General features: G+C 46.1%; 1 protein-coding gene and 1 long non-coding RNA gene across 2 annotated transcripts in view; one reads left to right on the plus strand and one right to left on the minus strand.

Annotated features, from left to right (window-relative positions):
- NTM (neurotrimin) overlaps positions 1–22,815 on the plus strand; it is an 813,345-nt gene that overhangs the window by 53,581 nt on the left and 736,949 nt on the right. The gene's annotated exons all lie outside the window — the stretch shown is intronic.
- Positions 20,456–21,235, minus strand: LOC128402988 (uncharacterized). The gene is made up of 2 exons (XR_008327829.1): positions 21,177–21,235; positions 20,456–20,602 (listed from the first exon to the last, which is right to left on the minus strand). It is a non-coding gene; the product is annotated as an uncharacterized LOC128402988 (long non-coding RNA).

Below are 22,815 nucleotides of genomic sequence, written 5' to 3' on the forward strand. Positions count from 1 at the left end.
AAGATAGAAGCTAGCCTACTGGACTACTCTCTGTGTGTACACATATGTAGCAGAGCCTCAGAGCTCGCTTCAGGCTCAAAAGGGATGAGTGTTGTGCAGCCCTGGACCCCTCAATCAGCAGGGCACCAGGAAGCCTCTGACTTGACTGGGCCTAGGATAAATACTAGCTTCACAATCCTCCAAATTCTTCTGTGGATTAGATTTTGAAGGCATGTCTGCAAACTCAAGATGGACAGTGGCATGAAACTCTGAAGAAGCCATGCAGAGTTCAGACCAAACACTCCTTGACAAGAGAGTGTAAGACGTAGCTAAGTTGTCTTAGCCCGAGAAGCATCATCCATGTCTTACACCCTGTTCATAGTCCTAATCTTGGTTGATCTCTTTTTCCTATGAAAAAGTGCAAAACAGCCAGAGAGTAATATTTATAGCTCTCTAAGGAAGTGACTTCTTCCACTGTTTTGATAAAGGTGGGATGTAAAGATGGTGAAGAGCCCACTTTTTGTTTGTTTACAGAGGTGGCGCTGTGGGTTAAATCACAGAGCCTAGGACTTGCCGATCAGAAGGTCGGTGGTTCGAATCCCCACGACGGGGTGAGCTCCCGTTGCTCGGTCCCTGCTCCTGCCAACCTAGCAGTTCGAAAGCACATCAAAGTGCAAGAAGATAAATAGGTACTGCTCCGGCGGGAAGGTAAACGGCGTTTCCGTGCGCTGCTCTGGTTCCCCAGAAGTGGCTTAGTCATGCTGGCCACATGACCCAGATGCTGTACGCCGGCTCCCTCAGCCAATAAAGCGAGATGAGCACCGCAACCCCAGAGTCAGCCACAACTGGACCTAATGGTCAGGGGTCCCTTTACCCTTTACCTTTAAGGAAGTGACTTATTCCACTATTTTGATAAAGGTGGGATGTAAAGAGGGTGAAGAACCCACTTTTTGTTTACAGAGGACCTTTAATGTAAGAGTGTTACAGAGAGTTGGGTAGCTTAGATTTTAAATTTATAGAAATGTTTTAAGGGACCCAATCTTGCACCCTGAGGCTTTAAAGTTCCTTCCTGCCACCTTCTTCCTGCCTTTCTGATGCTGCAATCAAGGTTGATCTTCGTTGCACTCTGTCCAGTATTCCTGATGCAGTTTAAGTCACTCTGGGCAAATCACACCATATGTTTTGTTGTTGCTACCCTAAGGTCCCGGGGCAGGTCACAACAATTAAGACACAATGTTAAAAACAACTTACAATCACAAAAACAGGGTGGGTGGGTCCTTATAGACACATTTCAGGTGTCAAAAGCCTGGTAAAGAGGTGTGGATCCAGCATTTGCTGAAAGCTGTTCAATGAATATGACAGATACATGGTTCCCGCCTCCTCATTTAATCCCCACCACACAACGCTGTGAGATAGGTTAGGCTGAGAGGCAGTGAACTGAGCTTCATGGCCAAGTGGAGATTTGAACCCTGGTCTCCCAGGTCCCAATCATTACTCTGACCACTGCGCCACATTGGCTATCATCCACCATACAGGTGAATCTGAAGACTGCAGAAGGCCAGGAAGCTAATATAGCAGAGTTGAGAGAAGGTGGAATTTTAAAAAATTCCCGTTCTACCAAAGATGTCCTACTTACTTGCATTCTCCCCCCCCCCCTTTTTGGTTCTGTCTTTTTGAGAAGTGCTGAGTAAGAGGCAAAGGAATCCTTTGAAAGAAGGAACAGTGCTTCCCTCCATTGCACAACCACCTCATTATTCATCTTCTTCCCTCCAGTCTAATCACTTTAAGTTTATTTTGCTGCTGGCTCCCATTTCCCCTTGACAATTCAGTGAAATGGAAGCTGCTTCTCTCTATGGAAGATAGAGCAAGTTTGGTTTCTGCTGCTCCAGAGGGGAGAACTCAAACCAATTGATACAAATGACAAGAAAGGAGAGTTCAGCTAAACATTAGGGGAAACTTTCTGGCAGTCGGAGGTGTTTGACATTGGAATGGACCACCTTAGAAGGTGGGTGAACTCTCCTTCATTGGAGATTTTCAAACAGAGGTTGGATGGTCATCTAGAAGGGAATCTTTAGCTGTTATTCCTTTGTTTCTGGGGTTGAAATAAATGATCCTTGGGGCTCCTCCTCATTCTAAAAAAAATAACACCCCCCTCCATGAACTTATCTACAGTGGTGCCTTGGTTCTCGAACTTAATCCATTCTGGAAGTCTGTTCCAAAACCAAGGTGTTCCAAAACCAAGGTACGCTTTCCTGTAGAAAGTAATGCAAAACAGATTAATCCATTCCGGACTTTTAAAAACAGCCCCTAAAACAGCAATTTAACATGAATTTTACTATCTAACGAGACCACTGATCCATAAAATGAAAGCAATAATGAATGTACTGCAGTCACACAATCAATCAATCAGTAGCTGAACTGGGTTCCACACAGTCACAAAAACAAAACAAAAAGAGCCACAAAAACACAAAATAAATAACAAAAACAGACAGACCTCAGCATAATACTCAAAACGGAAGTCTGGCACTCAAACTGGAAGCATAACACTCAAAATGGAGCATGTTCGGCTTCCGAAGAAAGTTCACAAACTGGAACACTTACTTCTGGGTTTGCAGTGTTTGGGTTCCAAGTTGTTTTAGTACCAAGGCATTTGGGAGCCAAGGTACCACTGTAATCCTTTTTAAAGCCATCCAAGGTGGTGGTCAACACTGCCTCCTGTGGGAGTGAGTTCCATAGTTTAACTTTGTGTTTTGATCCTCCTGGATTCCTGTATGAAATTGCCTCACTGGTTGTGACTGTGTATATTGGTACAGAGTATACCATAAGCATAAGTAGGGAAGAGTTTTAATTGCAAGAATACAGTTCTCATCTGAACACTTTTTATCTTCTTGTTTGGTCTGATCAGGGGCTAAAACCCATCAAATTGGGCCCAACCCTGGAGATCTTAAGCCTGGGTCATTTAACATACATGCCTGAGAATTTACTTCTGGCAAAGCAAGCATGACATTTAACTGTAAATGTTCTTAAAAAGGTAAAGGGTAAAGGGACCCCTGACCATTAGGTCCAGTCGTGACCAACTCTGGGGTTGCGGCGCTCGTCTCGCTTTATTGGCCGAGGCAGCTGGCGTACAGCTTCCGGGTCATGTGGCCAGCATGACTAAGCCGCTTCTGGCGAACCAGAGCAGCACACGGAAACGCCGTTTACCTTCCCGCTGGACTGGTACCTATTTATCTACTTGCACTTTGATGTGCTTTTGAACTGCTAGGTTGGCAGGAGCAGGGACCAAGCAACGGGAGCTCACCCCGTCATGGAGATTCAAACCGGCAACCTTTTGATCGGCAAGTCCTAGGCTCTGTGGTTTAACCCACAGCGCCACTGTTCTTAATGTGTTCCTATTAATGTGAAAGCCGAATTCCAGAAGGTGCTTGAAGGATGCAGTCCTATGTACCCTTCCTTGGGAGTAACTCTTGGGAGTAAGACTTGCTTCCAAGTAAATATACCCAGGATCTAACTGCAAGTTCAGAAGTGGAGTTGAAAGCAGGAATTACCTGGTAACGGTGGAATTACCACTTTGAAGGGCCTTTCCTGCATACTTCTTCCCACTCGGTACATCACTGTGCCCAGGGGAACACTGTTCTGTGTTGGATTGCCAACTAATCTTATGTATTGCATTTTAAACCCATTTTAACATTTTATTTCAGTGATTTATGGCTGCATTCCAGTCTTAGAGGCTTATGGCTCCCTATAGCTTTCTACCAGGATCTGCTGTTTATGCTTATCCCCAGGGGGGATAAAATGGTCCTTGTTTTGCTTTTGAAATCTTGCACACTGATTAGGGCTGTTTTGGCCGGTGTTTGTAGATTGTCCCCTCAAAATGCAGCTCTCTGAATAGTCTTGAATTTATGAGGTAGTGCTCTCTCTGCGTGTGTGTATGTTAATCTCAGTGAGCTTGATTTTTTCTTCTTCCAGATTTCAGATACTAGTTGCATCTAATTTTCAGAAATAGGGGCGATGGCTCAGGTATACAGCAAATGCCTTTCCTGCCTATGTTCTCTGACTCAACCCCTAGCATCTCCAGATGAAAGGCTCAGGTAGCAGGTGGTGGAAAAGACCTCTGCATCACAGTTGCTTTGAGAATTACTAGACTGGGTGGACCAACAGCCTAACTTTGGTGTAAGATTGTTCTTAAGGAATGTAATGCATTTGTGTGGGGTTCTGGTTGCCTCACCTCAAAAAGGATCTTGCAGAGTTGGTAGAGGTTCAGAAAATTGGTTAAGGGCTTGGAGCAACTCCCCTATGAAGAAAGGTTGCAGCGTTCGGGTGTCTTAAGTTTAGAGAAAAAGCAAGTAAGAGGCAACCTGGTAGAAGTGTATGAAATTATGCATAGTATGGGAAAAGGGGGTGGAGGAAAGCACATCTCCATAACCATAGAGCTCCTGGACATCCAGTGAAGCTGAATGTTGGAAGATTCAGGACAGAGAAAACAGAGGACTTCTTAATGCCATGCATCGTTAAACTATGGAATTTGCTCCTGCAGGAGGCAGTGATGGCCCCCAATTTGGATTGATTTAAAAGAGAATTAGACAAATTCATGGACGAGAGGGCTAGGTATGGCTGCTAATCATGATGGCTATACTCTGCCTCCAGCATCAGAGGCAGTAATGCTTCTGCATATAAGTTTCTGGAAGTGACAGGATACCAGTTGCTGGAAGTCACAGAGGGGAATATGCTCTTGTGCTCAGGTCCATAGCTGTCAACTTTTCCCTTTTCTTGCGAGAAATCCTATTCAGAATACAGGAAGTTCCCTTTTTAAAAAAGGGAAACGTTGACAGCTATGCTCAGGTCTTGCTTGCAGGTTTTCCGCAGGACTAGATGGGCTTGATCCAGCAGCCTCTTCTTATGTTCTCTGACCTGCAAATGACTATCTGTAGATGTGACAGCAGCCCACTCTGCTGATTTCAAACGCTGCGCTCGCTGCCTTCTTAAATCATTAATAAGCCAAACTCATAACAAGCATCCTTTTGCTTTAAAAAAATAAAAAATAGTCCAGCGAGCGATTTACGTTGGAAGGTCAGGTTCCGGGTGATGGGCTTGGCGGCTCCCTCTGTCTCTCAGACTGACCTGGCAAGCTTATCTTGAGGCAGAAAATAATGAAGATTTGTGGGACCGGATTGATGGAGACCTTTAAATGTCAATAAAGCAATTCTTCTATGGCATACAAAAGCTTAATGGGGAGCAAACGCAATGGCTCTGGAGCTGGACAAAAGGAATAACAGAAAACCTCCAGCCAGCTTCTAGCGGGGCTAACAAGAGGGGCTGAGTGATTCCCCCCCCCTTTGGGGGGATGGGGGACATGCTTTGGAAAGAGTTTGCTCTCGAGTCTATAAAACAAGGTGTGAGAGTGGCAGCTCCGTAATTACTCATGCGTTTCTGTACCTCGGGAGTAACTTGTTTGGAATCCTTAACGTAGCCTTCCGCAGAATCACAGGGGGAAGGAGATGAGGATGCAGACCTGGAGTGAAAATGAAAAGAGACTTCTTGAATGCCTCTAGCAAGGGATACACCTGCATACTGTCACCACCACTGCGTGTGGGGCGGGGGTAAGGCAAGGAGGAGATGCCGCTGAGGTTGAAAAGAAGCTGGCCACACCCTCCCAGGGTCTTGAGTGGCTGTTGCTTGGCAACTCTGCACTCGTGGAAAAAGGGAGTCTCTTTGGAGGTTGTTGGATTCCAACTGCCATCAATCCCAGCCAGTGTGACCAAAGGCCAAGGATTGTAGGAGCTGGTCCAGCAGCATCTGCAGTGATAGCTACCAACTTGGATGGCTCTAAAAGATGATTGGAGAAATCCACGGAGGAGAAAACTATCTGTGACTGCTAGACTTGTTGGTTATGTTTGGCCTCCATGGTAGGAGCTTTTCATTACCACTTGCTGGAAATCACAGGAGGGAGGGTTGTGCTTGAGTCCCACTTGCTGGTTTCCCACAGGCATCTGCTTGGCCCCTGTGAGAACAGGGTTCTGGACTGGGGGGGCCATCAGCTGGAATCAGTAGGCTCTTCTCATGACCTAGAGTCCCGCAGGTTCCCCTCCCCTAAACCACTGAGCCTCTTGGTCTTGTCGACTGGAAGGTCGGCGGTTTGAATCCCCGCAACAGGGTGAGCTCCCATTGCTCCGTCCCAGCTTCTGTCAACCTAGCAGTTCAAAAGCATACCAGTGCAAGTAGATAAATAGGTACTGCTGCAGCGGGAAGGTAAACGGTGTTTCTGTGCGTTTTGGTTTCTATCACAGTGTTCTGTTGCGCCAGAAGCAGTTTATTCATGCTGGCCACATGACCCGGAAAGCTGTCTGTAGACAAATGCCGGCACCCTTGGCCTGAATCGAGATGAGCGCCACAACCCCATAGTCACCTTTGACTGGACTTAACCGGCCCGGGGTCTTTTACCTTTACCTGCTTTGAGTTCCTCTTTGTTATTTGGTCTCTGCCAGAGAAACAGCCTACCCCCAGACACAGTGACGCTCCTTACCAATGCCACTGCCCTTTCCTTGGAAGTTGCAGAAGCATTTAAGGAAATGACAGGTCGGGTTGTGTCCTCCCCCCACTCTCCATCCCTCTTTCAATCATATTCAGTGACAGTGTGCGGGGGACCATGGTAATTTTCAGCTCTCCTGAGGGTTACTGCCATTCTTCAGTCTAATGGAATGAAGCTGCTTCATCAGAGCAGGTTTGAAGACACCGCAGGGCAAAATGTGAGGGAGGGAGACCACCCCACCACAAATCTGCAGACTTCTGCCGGTTAAGATTCCACCTGCTAGACAGTTTCCTATCAACTTCCAAGTATGTCGGGGGCATCCGGTCTTTAGAAACCACTAGCTGTTGATGCTCATGTCATGGTTGCTGGAAGCCATTTGATTAAAAAAAACACCTCCTAGTTATTAAACTCAACTAAAGTGTAGGAAAAATGTTATCCCTGTCATTTTGCACAGCCGTATAAAGCACCGCATCAAAATGCAATGGAGCATCGGATGAGTGCAGCAAAGGAGCATGAAACTCTCTCAAAGTGGGCAGCTTTGCAAATATAGAGACTCTCGTTGGCTCGCACAAGCAGCTTAGCTGGCATTGCATCTCCTCCACTCCGCAGCAGACCAAGACACAGTTAAATATAAAGCCGTGGTGTCCGGAAATTATCATATTTGTGAAATCCTCATTAATCTTTCCCTCTCCCTGTGTTGCCATCCCTTTCGTCAGCCTATTACACGCTCCTTCTCAGTCTCTCTCTCGCTCCTTGGGGCACCTTGCTGGGCTTCATTGAGCTTCCCTCACCCCAGTCCCGATGCTCCTGCACATCTGCCTTCAAAGATGTTTGCGCAGGGTGCCAATGAGATGGGGGTGATCTTTTATGCTGCTACTCTGGCAGCAGTTTCCAAATGTCTTCTCTTCAAGGGATGCTTTCTTGCATTGATGCCTCTTGAAAAAACCTGAGCACCTGCACCACAGCTAGATATTCTGGGATCTGCACTTTAACACATAGGAGGTTTGTGGATGGCACTAGCTTGTCCTGTGAACTGTGTGGGTGTCCTGGAATTCGCCCAGTCTCTGTCCAGTTCTGCTGTAAGTTTGTGCTCACTGTGGAGTCTGTAGGAAGCAGTTATGCTTGCTTATGTGTACCTTGAGGATGTGAACCTGAGATGTCCACTGTGGTCCTGCTGGTCAACATTCACCACAGTGGACATGCCTAGTCTAAAAGACATTGCCAAGTCAGTGGAAGGTGACCCAAGAGAACTTGTAACCCAGTAATACCTTAGGTGTTTAAATTCTCTCACCTGCCTGAACCCAATGCCAGTTGAGCCAAAATCGCAAAATGTCTCTTCCCACTGTGAACACCAAAACAGTGTGATGTAGGCAGAAAATAAAAATCGGGGCTCCCCCAAAAAACTCCTAATACAGACAGCTCTCCACACCCTAAAATAGACAATTGTCCCTTAACTTTGATAACCAGATGTAAAGCAGGGAGGGGTCCTGTCTTTTTCATGGAGTCTTTGGACAGCCACGGGTTTTCTCTTTCCTCTGTGAAGAGGTGCCCTACCCAAAATTATCTCCTGTAAGCACCTATTAATGCGGCAAAAAGGAGACCCATCTTGGTGCCCAACATGCAGGTGGATTAGAAAAAATCCAGGGTGACCCGGCTTTCTTCCAAGCATGCATGTGTTGCTTGGAAGATTATATGGGCTTCTTAAGTTTAATGGGTGAGCTCATGCATCAACCCGGACGTGTTCTCCTTCCCTCTGTAGCCTCTCTCACATTCCTCAGCATCTGATGTGACTTTATGAGGCCACTGGGATTTGCGCGGTCCTATCAGCGGGGTGGTAATTTGGCTCAAAGTCAATGTCCTTTCCGAAGATCTATCCGTTTGTTCACCCGCTCACATCTGAGCACTAGACGTAACAATTTGCTCTTGCTCTGAGGTTCTGAAATATGCATTTAATTTAGACTTAATGAGGAAATTATTGTGCAATAAACACACTTCAACTGACTTGCGAGACAGATCCAGGATTGCAAGGGGAGGAAAGCTACAGATTGCAATTAGAATGAGTTGCATAGGGCATTGGGGTGCCTTCAGCTTTCGTGGAACATGACAAGGCAGCCCTGGGATTGCTGAAGGGTAGCAGGTGATGACATGAGCAAAAGAGAGAGAGGTAAATATAAAGGCGGCGGCGGTGGGGGTAGGGTCCTGTGTGGCTCTCATGAGCAGCCAACTATAAAAGCCCGTGGAAAACCAGCAAGCAGGATTTGAGCACAAGAGCACTCTCCCTTCTGTGGTTTCCACCAACTGGTATTCAGAAGTGTTGCTGCCTCCAAAGGCCAATCAGGAGGTTCCTCTCCAAAAGCAATTCCTACTGGGCTTCCCCTCTCCCCAAGAGCACCTAGCAATGCCCACACCATAAATAGCCCGGTCTCTACTTTTTCCCCATATGCCATGCTTGCTCAAATGATTGCCTCCTCCTCTGCACTGCACCACTTGAGATCTGTTTGTAGGGAAGGCTGGGTGTGACCAATTGACCACTTCTTCAAGAGTCGCAGCAGTAACATCTATCACCTTCTCTTATCATTTACACTATATTTTTCCGACTCATGGCAAACCATTTTGAAGAGACTGACCACTTGCAAGGGTACCTACCTAGTCAGCAATTGCAATCATTGCAGTGTTGGAAGATTCAGGGTTGATAAAATAAAGTACTTCTTTACACAGTGTATAGCTATACAATGGAACTCTCTCCCACAGAAGGCAGTGGTGGCCACCAACCTGGATGGCTTTAGAAGAGGATTGGACCAAGTCATGAGGGAGAGGGCTATGATGGGTACTAGCCAGGTTGTCTGTGCTCTGCCTTGACAGTTGGAGGCAGCGATGCTTTTGAATAGCACAGGAGGGGATATTGCTCTTGTGCTTGAACCCTACATGCTTGTTTCCATCAATGATCTCTGATTGGCCACCATCAGAACAGGAAGGTGAACTGGATGGAACATTGGCTTGATGCAGCGGGTTCTTCTTAGGTTCTTATGATACCTGCATTGTGGTGTAGCATGGGTTGCCAGCTCCCAGGTCAGGGCAAGAGTTGCGTCCCCCTGGTGGACTGGGCAGCTGGGGTGGAGACGCATGCTGGGAGCTTGGGAGGTCCATGGCTGTTGGCTCTGCCACGGCCAGTGGCTGTGCAATTTCTTGGCTTTCCAGCTCCACCAGCCCAGGAGCAGGGTGCGTAGATGTTCCTTCACCAGCCATGAGAAGAAATAGGTGCTGCTCCAGCCCTGAATGCCCAGCCCAGGTGCAGCTTGCCTCACCTCAGCTCCAAAAGGTGGCAGGAGCTCAGCCAAACAGCCTCAATGAGGGAGCGTGTCGTGGGGCTGTCTGGTTGTGCCCCTCTCAGAATTTTGCACCCAGAGCCACTGGCCTTCTGCCCCCCTCCCACGCTACGCCACTGCACCTGCATGCTCTGTGCCACTTCCTGGTATTCACAAAGAAGAATAGGGGTTCTCCTACCTATTGGTTTCTCCCCACATTGTCAGATCCCTCTTCTTTCTAGCATCCCATCTTGCTGCTTGAGACCCTGCGGCATTTTGAAACCTGACTTATGATGAGACAGCGTTCCTGTATATTCTGTGGGAAATGAGGTTTGTACTCTCCAAACATCCTGGACCAGGACAGCAAGCCAGACATTTGGGCAAGTTGTGGGCAATTGGCCCTTGAGTCTATCTCTACATAGATGCTCTACACTCGAAAGGTGAAATAAAAAACCTACCCACCCTACAGTGAGTGTCAGCAGCTCAGTAATATGCAGAAGCCTGTAGGTGGGTTCCTCCCCCCACCCCCCGGGAAGTCCTGGCCATCCATGGAGCGAACCCAGAGACCAGGCTGAGAACTCGTCTCCTTTACTTACGCAGCCGGAGCAGCAGAAGTGAGTTCAAAGCTGCTCTGCAAATAAACTCTAATCGTTTTTCCTCCTTGTGTTTATGTGATTAGGGGGTTCGTTTGACTGGCATTATGATGATAAATGGCAAACTCATTGCATCATTACATCGGGCGCTAATGCGTAGTAGGAAGGATTTCTACTCATTAAAGGGAAGGCAGCCAGGCAAGCAGGCATGGGGTTTGGGCCAGCACTCAGTAAGATGTGCAGGCAGCTGCCTTGCCTTTGTGGGAGACAGAGGCCCTCGCTGCAAGGATTTTGACTCTGCCTTGCTTGGCTCTCCCCATTCTAGTTTTCCTAAGAAAAAACATATAATAAGGATGTCTGTGATTCTGTGAGCATTGCACAGGGCTTTAGGGAGTGCAGCTGAAGATAATTGATCTATGCCTGGATGGGGATGTTCCTGAGAATCCTACCAGCACAGCTTTCAAGGCAGGATCTAAATGGGGACATGTGGAAACTTCAGCCAGTGGACCAAATGTGACCCTCCAAACTTCTCCTTGTCCAGCTCAAAGGTGTCTCATGCCTGGTTGGGATGTTCTTGAAGCACGTTAATGATTTTTGCTTTCCTAGATCAGGGATGGAGAGATGTAGGAGCCCCTGATTTCTGTATGGCTGGAATGCAGAGGTATGGGTCATGTCTGTTGCTCTTTTCACTCTTGCGTCTGGCCCCACTCACCTCCAGTAGGAAACTCCCAGAAGCCCCACCCAGGTCATCTTCTCTAAATGCAATGAATAAATGCTCTCTCTTCTCTCTCTCTCTCTTGTGATAAAGTAGTCTTGTAGGAAACTTGCATGGAACTTTTTGTGTGTGGAGGATTTAGAAAATTCTCACCCAGCTGTGAAGCTCACTGGTTGACCTTGGGCCTGTCACTGCCTCTCAGCCTAACCTACCTCACAGGGGTTGTTGTGGGGATTAATTGAGGAGGGGGCCACCTTGAGCTCCTTGGAGGGGAAGAAGGGAATAGCAATCAATGCAATAAAAAAAATACCCCCCCCCAATTTGAAAGCTATCCAGCCATCATTCTGCAGCCTATTTCTTTATAATATGTCAAAGGCTTCTCAATCTGACACTTTTGACAGAAACTGTAGGCAACCTTTGTCAGAGAGTCTTTAGCAAAGCCTTTGCAAGCCAGAGGAGGAGTCCCACAGTACTATTATTTCATTTTATTTTGGGGTAGGTTTAGAGATGTGGAGCAAATTGAGTTCATAGGGGGTCATTGTCGCTTCCTGTGGCTGCCCTAGAAATCCCCAACACCTTCTCTGCCAGTTTCCTACACAGATTCTGTTTCCCTTTTATCGAGTGCTTGTCATTCTGTTATCTGCCTCCAGGTTGTTCTTTACCACTTTAACCTCTTGTGTGGTGGGGCGGAAAGGGAGCAAGGAGATGGCAAGAGCCCTTTTTTATTTTTCATACCAAAATGTAGGCACAGCGGGATGCCTGGCGATACAAAATGAGGTCTCCTTTGCCTTTGCGTTTCTCTAAGGAAGTGTCTGCTGCTTTTATGATTGGCAGATAGCAGCCTCTAAGGTGGTTACTTGGGGCAAGTAGGTTTCAGTTAGTTCTGTCTGTAGGCCTATAGAGATTCAGTGTAAGTCTGCATTGCAAGAGAAGCTTCAGTTAGCTTGGATTTTCCATCAGAGGGCCCATCGATGGTGTCTGGGAATAGGGCCCATCGATGGTGTCTGGGAAGAGGCCAGCCCTTTCATTAGGCACAGTGAGCTTACTGCCTGTGTGTGCCACACTGCCTTCCTTGCACCACCTAAGTTAGTCTGCTCCCCCCAGGTGCAGTGCAGCATGCTGTCCCATTGCCACCTCCCTTGAAGCTGTACCTGAGTGGTAGAGCATCTGCTTTCCATCTACTTTCTATCTTCAGTGGTTACTCCAGGTAGGGCTGGAGGACACTCTCTGCCTGAAACTCTAGAGGGCTACTGCCAGTCAGTGTAAGCCAGTGTTTCCCAAACTTGGGTCTCCAGCTGTTTGTGGACTACAACTCCCATCATCCCTAGCTAGCAGGACCAGTGGTTAAGGATGATAGGAGTTGTAGTCCAAAAGCGGCTGGAGACTCAAGTTTGGGAAACACTGGTGTAGACCATACAAAACTAGATGTATCAATAGAATGATTTGGTATAAGGCAATTTCTTGTGCTCCTGTGTACAAGTCAGCTACAGTACATGGGATTTGGGGTGGGGTGTGAATTGGTGCCATTTTGTCCTTATCTGCAGATGGGAAAAGTGTATTGGTCCTGAGAATGAATCAGTAGGAGCCTAGCTTTGAACAAGCAGGTACTCTAAAATCATGAGGACCTGCACACCCTTTTTTTGTTTTTGCAGACTAGATCCCCATCAGTGGCTCATTAAATTAGCAATTGGCTCTTCCAACCTCTCTGGATTGCCAACCAGGTTGGAGTTGTACTCAGTTTCCTTACTTGGGGAGCCTTCATGTGCTCGGAAACAGGGAAGGTGCAGGAGATAGGCTTGAGTCTGGAGAGAGGAGAGGGAAGGAGTTTTGAAACTGGCTGATGAGAAACTACACCCAGCGCAGCTATATAGGCACCCTATTGCTTTTTTTGCTGGGGTGGTGGTGGTGGTGGTAGTGGAATCTAGTGCAGCTTCTTTAGAACTAGTGTCACCTGCTGGGTATCTATGTGCTTCCCAGCTGCTTTCTCTGTATATTTTCTAAGGTGGTCCAGATATAAGTAAGTGTGTGTGTGTGTGTGTGTGTGTGTGTGTGTGTACACAAATATGCACATCTATGTATCTATCTATTTATATTTTATAGTAGATTTGTAGTGCAATGCCTTCTCTGAAGTCAAGCAAGATCCACCCCCATCATCATCAAATCTTCCTATCAAATCTTTGACAAAAGCTCAACATTGTTATTACTTTTTAACAGTTGAGAACCCAGTTAGTTGCTGTGCTGTACCCCTGCTTCCCTGCAAAAAAGGTGTGTGTGTGTGTGTGTGTGTGTGTGTGTGAGAGAGAGAGAGAGAGAGAGAGAGAGAGATGGGGCAACCCTTTGCCACCTTGCATTATTATATAAGCTCTCTTATTTCCCCTGAAAGTGGCTGGACCCCCCGCCCCAACAGCAACAAATAAGTTATGACACTTGAGCTGAGTTTCTTCCACTGTATGCAGATAACAATTCTAGATAAGGCATGGGCCACATCAATCGCAGAGTGTGATCCATATTATGTGCCCATTTTTTTAAATAAAGGATATCTGTGGATGTGTATATATTTGCAGGGTACAGGAATATTTACTTAGCACAAATGCAGCTCTGCAGCTACTCTCTGGGAGCTTGCATACCCCATCTGCCTTTCCTGCGCCATCAATTTCCCAATTCGCTTTGCAATGCAAAGAGGTGGGGAGTGCCTGAGGACAAGTGTTGTGAAAGCCGGTGCCCGGATCAGAGATTGCTGCAAGCATGAAAATGCATTCATATGAGTTTGGGATATAATGCCTGACACAAGATGTACCGCTCCTGCCACGCTCCAATCCCAGATAAGAACCCAGCAGTAACAGATGGAGGAACAAGGCACTTATCTTGTTAGTTGATGGATTTATCTTCCTTTCTCCCTCCCCATCCACCCCCAACCCCCCTGGCCCTCTCCCTACATATTCCATAACATTTAGTGAGCTTTGCTTCTTAACCAAAGCAACATATGGAGAGAGCAAGGACTGGTTCCTTTCTCTCCTCTCCCCCATCCCACCCATCTCCCTAAATTCAATAAGGGCTGGAGTGACAGAGGAACAGCTTGTGGTGCTGAGGAAATTCCAAAACAGTCAATAAAATGTTATGCTGCACGGGGGGGTGTCAATCTTTCCCCTCTGCTGAAGAAGACATCCACACCATCACATGAAGCAGGGGGTAGGAAAAGAGTATCATTTAACTTCCCCCTGTGGGTCAGCATTGACCAAGGTTTTTGGACTGGTTTGTGGATAGCTGTTGGCTTGAGGAACTTCTCAGAAGAGAATGGCTGCTGTCATCCTGAAAGAGCATTGACTGATTGACTGGACTTATATGAAGCTTTTTGAGGCAAAGGCTTCACAAGGCAGCATACACGCACAGCCTTAGTAACCAGTAGCATTGTCTAAGCATCCCCACAGAATTTGTTCAAACAAATCAGGATGTGTGCTCACCGACCCTCCAAGTGTCCTTATTTTCCAGGGACAGTCCTGGATTTATAGAAGCTGTCCCAGATTCTGATTTGTTCCTGGAATGTCCCAGTTTTCCTTAGGATGTCCCTATTTTCATTGGAGATATGTTGAGTGTATGGAATTTTGTTGTTGTTTAGTTGTGTCCGACTCTTCATGACCCCATGGACCAGAGCACGCCAGGCACTCCTGTCTTCCACTGCCTCCTGCAGTTTGGTCAAACTCATGCTGGTAGCTTCGAGAACACTGTCTAACCATCTCATCCTCTGTCGTCCCCTTCTCCTTGTGCCCTCCATCTTTCCCAACATCAGAGTCTTTTCCAGGGAGTCTTCTCTTCTCATGAGGTGGCCAAAGTATTGGAGCCTCAGCTTCAGGATCTGTCCTTCCAGTGAGCACTCAGGGCTGATTTCCTTAAGAATGGATAGGTTTGATCTTCTTGCAGTCCATGGGACTCTCAAGAGTCTCTCAAGAGTGTATGAAATAGGATGTCCCTATTTTTGTCAGAGAAATATTAGAGGCAACATCTCTATTTTCATAGGAGAAATGTTGGAGGGTGTGGGCTCAATCAGCAACAGTGCATCAGGAAGTGCTGCCTTGCCCTGCTGCTGCTCCCACCATCACCTATTGACTCCTACCGTCATTGCCTGTTCTGCAGCCACTATACACCTTGCCACCTCCGCCACTGGTGGAGAAGCAGCACCTCCATCAGCGCCATATTCAGGCAAGATCTTGCCCCCCCCAATGGACACAATCTTGCCTACAATTGGTGTTGGTGACAGTGGCGCTTCTCTGCCAATTGTGGAGGTGGCAGGCAGGCATGGGACCCCTAGGCATGCCACCTGTGGGGGCTTCTGCTACCTGAGGCAGTGGTCTCACCCTTCCTACTGGCTGTGCCAGCTCTGTGTTCAATGGCTAGCTGGTGTGGAAGTGGCCTAAAACTGGAGCCACCAGTGTTGCAGTTCATGGAAATGGTTGTTGCTCTGTTAAATGGCATTTGGTTGGTTCCACACTGCCATCAGCCATTGTTGTAGCCTGAAGGGCTTGCTGCCTGAGGCTGAGTGACAGCGACAGCAGCCTCATGGGTTGCAGAAGTAAGAGGAGCCAAGCAGATAAAAGTGGGCAATGGAAGTCTGGAGCAGAACTTTGCAGGGATTTGCAGCAGCCTAGTACATCCTTCCCCTCTCACCACAAGACTACGTTACATGGTCTGTAGTAGTAGCAGGAGGTTTTATTTTTATTTTTGCAGTTTTGATTTTTGAAGCCAATGCCAGCTTCGAACCCATCAGGTTGAACGTGCTTCTCTCCATAGAGACACAAATGAGGTACCAAATTAAAACACACAACATGTAAAGTTGCAGGAAATAATCGCTTTAGGAGTTGGTCCCCTAATCTGATGCAGAAGACAAAAATAAAAATGTGAAGGAAAGCATGTAGGCTGCTGGGTTCAAACTCAACCATGGGTTTTTCCCCAGAGAGAGTTCTGGTTTTGGTTTATTAAAAAGACTCCCACAGATGCACGTATGCACACCCATGCTGGTTCAACTGCTGAGATGCAATAGAATACCAATGGGAAAAAATTCTGAACATTTGGAACAGTTCAAGCACCTGTTACTATGCTTGTTAGGGACAGATGGGGGCGTTGGTTGGAATGGGTGTTGGTAGGAAGGGGACAAGAGAAGTGTGGGGACAACGCCATCAATGGTGATCATTTGGCTGGCTGAGTAGCATAAATGGAATATGGGGTTGTGTGAGTGTAAGAGAGAATGACTGGGAAATGCTGTTGAATTTGTGTGTGGGCATGTGGATCATGCCATTATCTAGTTCAGTCACTAGGTGGCACTGGACTTAATTGTAGCTGATTGGCATCAGCAGTGGCGTAGCGTGGGGGGTGCAGGGGGGCCAGCTGCACCGGGCGCAACATCTGGGGGTTAGGGTTAGGGGGCACAAATCCATGGGTTAGGGGGCGCAAATTACTTGCCTTGCCCCGGGTGCTGACAACCCACGCTACGCCACTGGGCATCAGAAATTTCTTGTTGCTCCTTTATTTATGAGAAGAGAGAGAGAGAGAGAGAGAGAGAGAGAGAGAGAGAGAGAGCGCCAGCCACATGGCACCCTCCAGAAGATGTGGAGTGCAATTTCTGTGAGCCCCAGCCAGCAAGGTAAATAGCTAGAGATGATGTCCACAATATCTGAAGGGCACCACATTTTCTGCATAAGAACATAGAAAGAGTCTGCTGGATCAGGCCAATGGCCCATCTAGTCCAGCAACCAGATCTCACCACCAGCTGCCAACCAGGTGCCTGTGGGAGCCCACAACCACAAGAGCACGCTCCCTTCATGTAGTTTCCAGCAACTGGTACTCAGAAGCATTACTGACTCCAACTGTGGAAGCAGAGCAGAGCCATCATGGCCAGAAGCCATCAATAGTCCTCCACACCATACATTTATCTAATCTACTTTTGCAGCCATCTGTAAGTTGGTGGCCATCACTGCCTTCTGTGGGAGTTCCATAGTTTAGCCATATTCTGTGTGAAAAAGAATTTTATTTTATCTGTCCCGAATCAGTAAAGTTTCCTGCCTGGCTTCCTTTCTGGTGAGCCATGCAAGCCTCCTGTAAAATCTCTTTTGGGTTTAGAGCTAGCATGAGCATTTGGGGCAGGACCACCAAGATATGATGGGGCTGATATAATATGGCAACATAGGAAGCTGCCCTACACTGAGTCAGATGACTGGTCTGTCAAGCTCAGAACCGTATGCACTGACACTCCAAGGTGTCAGGCAGGGATCATTCCCAGCCCTACCTGGAGACACCAGGGCTTGAACTGGGGTCCTTCTTCATGCAAAGCAGATGCTGTACTACTGTGCTCCTGCCCTTCCCCTAATGTGTGCAGTCACAAATATGGGATTTAATGTTGGCTTTGGAGAGTACATCTTGGTGTGACACTGTCCTGCCATGTGATGTCCCAAATCTTCCTGATGCAGTGCATGTGGAAGACACTGAGGCATCATCACTCCTGGCAGTGGTAGGTTGTCCACGACTCACTTCCATAAAGCAGCATGCTCAGCATGCAAGCCTGGAAGACCTTCATCTTGGTATTGGACGTTAGCATCATATTCTTCCAAACCCTTTAGGAAAGGTGATCTATTGCCATAGCTGCCTTGTCAATGCACATGCTGTGGGGGAAAGCTTTCTCCCATGGCTAAGAATCTACTGTAGAAAATAATATGAAATAGCTTGTTATATGGATTATCCTTATTCATTCTGAGGATACGGTTTTTGCATAGTTTTGTATATCATTTTAAATTATTCTTAAATGAAAAAGAAATAGGTCAGTTAGAACTTGGTGTAGGAAAATGTATGCAGTTGTACAATTGCCTACTAAAGTAAAGGCCATAACTTGATAGCCTAGAGATTGGGATATGTCTATTTTCTGTTCTTCTCTGGAGGAGAGCAAAGCAATGATCAGGGTCCCTCCTTTTTCATGTAAAAGTGTAACTTAACTCTGTGGCTTCAAACAAGATCTACCTGTTTATTGGCTATTTCTAAGGCAACCATTGCTAAGGTGACAACTAATTACTATGCTTTTGGTGACAATTAAGGCTGAAATAATTCTGTGCTGCTTAATCTGCTAAAGTCTCAAAAGGTTATTTCTATGTTCTTGAGCCTTCTGGTTTCATTTTAACCTCAAATGTGCCTTTGTTACATTTCAGAGTGAATCTGTACAGAATAGCAGTCTGTCATCCTTTAAAACCTGGGGCCGGCTCTCCAGTTAGGCAAAATGAGACAGGTACCATCAAGAGAAAATGCTAAAGTGCAGGGGGTGGCTGTGCAGCACACACAAACCTGTGCATGCTGCACAGCCTGCCTTATGTCCCTTAAACCTGCTTGATGCTCTCATATATGGTTGGGGATGATGTCCAGTCACTAGTGTTGAAATATGATTCAACTGTCAATCTAGACAGTTTCTCTACATGAAACAGGAAGGGCACCAACTTATCTTTTGCCTTAGGCAGCAAAAGGTCTTGAACCACGCTCGACCGGTGCTACCAAACATTATTTAACTTGCTTATTTTAACAACATGAGACTACAGGAAGACCCCTGCTGGATCAGGACCAAGGTGCATCCAATCCAGCACTCTGTTCTCACAGTGGCCAACAGGTAGGATGTGAACAGCATTCTCCCCACCTGCAATTCCTTCCAAAAGGCATTATTCTGAACTTAACCAGTGGGTTTCATAGTATCAGTTGCAAACACCCCGCACAATGTAATGCAACTGAATCCATAAGAGCTGGCTCAAGTGCCAGTCATGTAGTTTTGTTTTGTTTTTTAATATATGTTTATTAGTTTTTATATATATTTTCCATACAAAACATAACATCTCCTCTCATCTTATACAACATTTTGGCTATAAGCCTAGGACTTCCATCAACCACGTCTAATGATTTTCAACCTTCATCACTTAGCCTTACATTTCATTATTTTCACTATTACTTTTAAGAGTCCATAACTTAAAATCCATTCTCATAAATTTTCCCTGCAATATTTCATATAGTTCTCCTTACAGAACTTCTTGTAATCCTACAAGCGTTGTCAATTGATTACAATTGTTTTTCAAATAGTTCACATATTTACTCCAATCTTTCAAGAATTTCTGGTCCTGCTGGTTTCAAATTCTCCCTGCCATCTTATCTAGTACTGCATAGTCCATTAATTTCATCTGCCACTCCTCTTTCGTCGGTAGCCAGTCATGTAGTTTTAACCCTCCATCGTTAAGCTACAGTGCCCTGGTTAATTCTTGTAGATGGCATCTTGCAAATTCCACTCTCTCCCAGTATAACTTGCTCTTCTTCCAGTAGTTAATAACCATATACCCAACCTGACTAACCTAAATCAAACTTTAAGAGAGGATTGGACAGATTCCTAGCTTTAAAAGAGGACTGGGCAAACGCAAGGAGGAGGAGACCATCAATGGTTGGTAGCCATGATATGCTCTGTCTCCAGCACTGGAGACAATAATGCTTCTGAATACCAGTTGCTGGAACCCACTGGAGGGGAGATTACTGTTGTGCTCAGGTCTCCTTGTGAGTTTTCCATAGGTATCTGGTGGGCTATTGTGAGAACAGGATGCTACACTAGATGGTTCATTGACCTGATCTAACGTGGCTCTTTTTATGTTCTTATGGAGGAGCATATGTTTCCTATTCCTATATTAAAGCTTATTTGGATTCCTCTTTCTTATTGGTCCCCACTGGAGAACCTGAAGTATATAAGGTCACTTAGAGAGCTGGGGTGAGATTTCAACCTGAGACTCCATCCTGGATCACAGTATTAGTCACTACAATGCGCCTTCCCTTTGTTTTATATGTGCAAGAAGTAGTTTTATATGAGAAGAAATCCAGCTTGCATGGAAGAAGCAGAATATGGTCACTCTGATCACCTCTGCCCCCAATTCTTCCTTACACCATGTTGGATATTGGGTGGGTAAGAAACAGTCACTCCCCCATTTTTTATTATCTTTCCCCCATGCTATTTCACTCCACTGTTGTTGTTTTTAAATGATTTTCAAGTACAACCAAGAAAAAAATGACAACAATATTTCTAAACAGTGTGGACATACAAGTTGGAATACAAGTTGTTTTACTGTAAAATTGCATTTCCTTAAAAAAAAAGTGGGAGTAAAAACCTTTGGAAGGATGGTTGGCAGTTTTGATGAACTAAAAAAAATATATTAATTGATTTCCTTCAGTATAATTACAGGAAAATAAACAAGAGTGGAGATAATAGAATAATTCTCATAAAAGAGCAGGCAGAAGCAATCCATAAAGACAAATGCAGCCTGTACAAGACCAGACCCAATCAAATAATGGCAAATGCTTTATTAAATTTGTTGACCAATCATCATATTTCATCTTTTAAAATCATGCAAATTTTTCTGAGTCTTGTCATAACTCCAATGAGGAAATTCTCCCTTCTTATCATCTTCAACTTCTCTGTTCTCTCGTCCTGTAATGACAGAATTTAATTGAAAATAACTCTGGATTCTACCAGTACTGTGTGATATAAAATATTGTGGCACAGGAGAAATTTAATATGATTTCCATTTGTTTATTCAAATGTAGATCTGTCAAATACCATAATAAAATAACAGGATTAAGAGAGAGTGGGAGAAGGATAGTGCAGCAAATCATTATAGCAGTAAAAAGTAGAGCTCAAACTTTAATAAGTGGATTAATCCGTTAAGGCCAAAGTCCTATATGAATTTACCTTGGAAGAAGCCCCATTTTGGACACAGTGGGGCTTAACATTCGGAGGTAGAAAGCTTAGAGCGCTCAGCTGTGCATAAAGTTTAGCTCATTGGTAAAAATGAGAGCCTCCGGAAGTTTTGGGACTCCAGCTGCCATCAGCCCCAGCTAGCATGGCCAGTGGTCAGGCATTGTGGGAATGGCAATCCAAGTACATGTGGAGGGACACAAACTCCTGGGTTAGGGTATAATTAGCTGCAAAACATGGGCAGAGATTTGCCATGGCATCTCCTATTGGTTGTCAAGGAGTTAAATGCAGCTAGCTACTGCCCCACCTTTTCTCTTTCTCTCTTGCAGGCTGAGGTAGGTGGCAAAACCAGGAGCTTCCAATGGACAGCCATATGTGGCTTGCAGAATACCCTATTGTTTTGGCCCCACAGGCTGTGGTGGCAGAACCGTTGTCATACATGGTGTACCCAGTCACTTCCACATCCCAATGATTTATTCAAGTTCTGCCAGATTTTATGGTGTTTCAGAAAAATTTTTTGATCAGAAACAAGAGCAGGTTAAAAGAAATGACTGTGTACATCAGGGTGGGGAGGCCTGTTGGGATTGTGAAGCTGTTTTGGCCGAACCATGCCCATCTGCCTCAAACCTGACTTCAAAAAGAGAAGGTTGCGAGCCCCAGCGTTCACCATTGCATCAGGTGATTGACAGGTGCATGGTCCCATCCACCTGTCATCCTTTGCCCATGGCTGGTGGGGGAGACAAGGAGCTTGCCTTCTCTAGATCCAGTTCCACACCCCTGCCGATGCACATTTTGAGCAAAGATAAGTATTACGGTTCCTTCCCCAGCTATTGTCTGTCCCCCAGTCAAGTGTGCTTCTGTGCAAATGGATGTTTTAAAAAAGCTTTCCCCATCCCCTTCTTGGGCCCTCCTGAAAAGAGACGCCATTCATATTCTCTCTGTCTGCATGGCCCCGGTGGACTTAACCCAACTCTGTAGAGGCTTCAAAATCCCAGCTCTGATTTCAATTAAGAGTCCGCTTTCTCTTCCAGGCTGGGCTGGGGCTTTGGAATCCATTCCTAATCCTCACATTAGCCCTGATTCATCTGTTTCACCAGCATTATCATCGCTGTCCCTTGGGAACGGGGGAGGAAAGAGAGAGGATCGTATGGGAGGATAAATACCATTTGTTTGTGTTGCTTTCTCTTCTGCGTCCTGATTGCATCCTCTTTTTTTATCCCTTTTCTTTTCGACACAACAATTATTATTAATTTCTCTGTGTTTGTGCCTGGGTTTATGCCAACAGAAAAGAACGCTAACAGATAGTGTCAAACTTTATAATTGGGTGGGAGAAGGTAGGGATGGGAGGAGGGGAGCTACTCTATTTTTAGATTTTAATGCTTTGCCTGGAGAAGACAAGGTGTTTCTTGGCAGATGTCTGTATCAGACTTTGCACCATGTGTTGGATGAGAAGCAGTGAGTATCCATAATTTCTTGCAAATAGCACACATTTCCAGCTGGGGATAAGTGTCCCGATAAGGCAGCCGGCTTGTGGATGTTGTCGCTGACTCCATGGTCAAATTGGATGGATCATCTGCACAATGGACAAAAAGGAGCACACTATAGTTCAGTGGTGGGGCCTCAGCTCTGCATGCAGAAGGGCCCAGTTTCAATCTTCAATGTCTCCATGTCAGGCGGGAATTGCTGCCTCTTGGCATGGGCAATACTTAGCGGTGCTATTTTTCCAGAAAAAAGGAGGTGCTGGAACTCACCATAAACACTTCCCTTGTTCTCTCATGATGGCAATGGTGCCCACCTAAGAGTAACTCAATTCTGGTGAGTTCTGGCTTAAAAAAATGTCCTAATACTCAGGGGCGGAGGAAGGTGCTCAGGCACCTGGGGCGGCATGCCCAGGGGTGGGGTGAGCCGAAGGTGGGGCACACCGCGGGGCCTCCAGAGTCTGCCTA

Source organism: Podarcis raffonei, chromosome 15 (assembly GCF_027172205.1).
Source record: "Podarcis raffonei isolate rPodRaf1 chromosome 15, rPodRaf1.pri, whole genome shotgun sequence".
NCBI lineage: Eukaryota > Metazoa > Chordata > Lepidosauria > Squamata > Lacertidae > Podarcis > Podarcis raffonei.